General features: G+C 40.5%; 1 protein-coding gene across 2 annotated transcripts in view; it reads right to left on the bottom strand.

The window, feature by feature from the left end:
- SMG6 (SMG6 nonsense mediated mRNA decay factor) overlaps nucleotides 1–1,660 on the bottom strand; it is a 262,067-nt gene that overhangs the window by 119,073 nt on the left and 141,334 nt on the right. The window lies entirely within an intron of this gene.

Here is a 1,660-nt window from a genome sequence, read left to right on the forward strand (position 1 = left end):
CTCTAAGTTTTTGTTGGAAAGGCATAAAATAAGTATTCCTCTTGGGAAAGAGGGGTTCTCTGATTCCCAAGATACAGTAGCCATTAAATGCATCCAAAGAGTATGAGTTTTTGATATATCAATGTCCAGAACCTTAATCTACTTACAGCAATTTAACCAAAGGGAATATATGCTCAAATTCTGCTACAAGAAACTGATTCACTGTTTATAACCGTAAAAAAATTGGGAACATTCTCTTGATTCAATAAAGCAAAGATGGGTTAAAGAAATCTTGGAATATAAAAGAATTCTGGGTAACTATAAAAAATGATTCCATATAAGAATATATTAAAAAATGAGGAAAAAAGTAGATTACAAATAGTATATACAGCTGGGCATGTTAGCTCACACCTATAATCCTAGCACTCTGGGAGGCTGACGCAGGTAAATCGCTTGAGCTCAGGAGTTTGAGACCAGCCTGGCAACATGGCGAAACTCCATCTCTATTCAAAAATACAAATATTAGTTAGGTATGGAGGTGGGTGCCTGTAGTCCTAGCTATGCGGGAGGCTGAGACAGGAGGATTGCTTGAGCCTGGGAGGCAGAGGTTGCAGTGAGCTGAGATTGTGCCACCACACTCCAGCCTGGGCAACAGAGTGAGACCCTATCTAAAAAAAAAAAAATTAAAAACAGATAGCATATATTAATATTAATATAACCTCCAGTTTTACTGAAAAGAGTGTGTGTATGTGTATACTAGAAATTAAATATGATTATATATGATCAGCAAAGTAACAGTGCTCTTACTTCTGGGTAGAAAGAAGGATTACGGATAATTTTTCTTCTTTTTATTTGTGTGTGTTTTCCAAATTTCCTACGGTGAACAAATACTCTTTTATACTAAAACAGTTTGTTTGTTTGTTTGTTTGTTTGTTTTTAGAGACAGGCTTCTCATGTTGCCTGGGATGGTCTCAAACTCCTGGGCTCAAGTGATCCTCCCGTCTCCACCTCTCAAAGTGCTGGGATTAAAGGTGTGAGCCACTGCAACAGGCCAAGACTTTATATTCTATATAAAGTCTCTCACATTTGTGGTTCATGTTTGGAACTTTTACTTTTTTTTTTTTTTAACATCTCCCTATGTCCCTAGTATATACTTCATCTAGGTCAAAAGACTTCCTCCCGAGAAGACATTTGTGGAACCTCCCCGAAGGCCTGTCCCCCAAGGGACGTGACGCTCACTGCTCTGCAGAGAAGTCAGTCACAGGGTCTTCCTGCCTCCACACAGCACTTCGCTCCCGAGCTCGGTGGCTATGACGTCCCTAGCCTAGTAATTGTTACTACACGTGGGAAAGGTGAGGCCGACTGGAATACCCTACTCTTTACCTGGCTGAAAACCCAACTGTTAAGCAGAGACTAAGAGCTCCACAGTCCCCATCAGCAACAGGGAATCAGCTTTGTTTTCTATAAACAGACAGGCAAGAAAAACGTTCAGGTTAAAACACAGTCCTCAGAGGAAGGAAAATAGAAACCAGGCAGCGGGGAATGCTTCATATTCCTACAAGTTTTTTTTTCTAAGTTAACACATGGTGTCTGCTTCTCTCTAGTCACCTATTTATCACTCTCCTCCTTAGAGAAGGGAAAAAGCCCTGGCTGTTTTCCTAGTGCAGAGTTTTGTGGTGGG

Source organism: Colobus angolensis, unplaced genomic scaffold, assembly GCF_000951035.1.
Source record: "Colobus angolensis palliatus isolate OR3802 unplaced genomic scaffold, Cang.pa_1.0 Scaffold110, whole genome shotgun sequence".
Classification (NCBI taxonomy): domain Eukaryota; kingdom Metazoa; phylum Chordata; class Mammalia; order Primates; family Cercopithecidae; genus Colobus; species Colobus angolensis.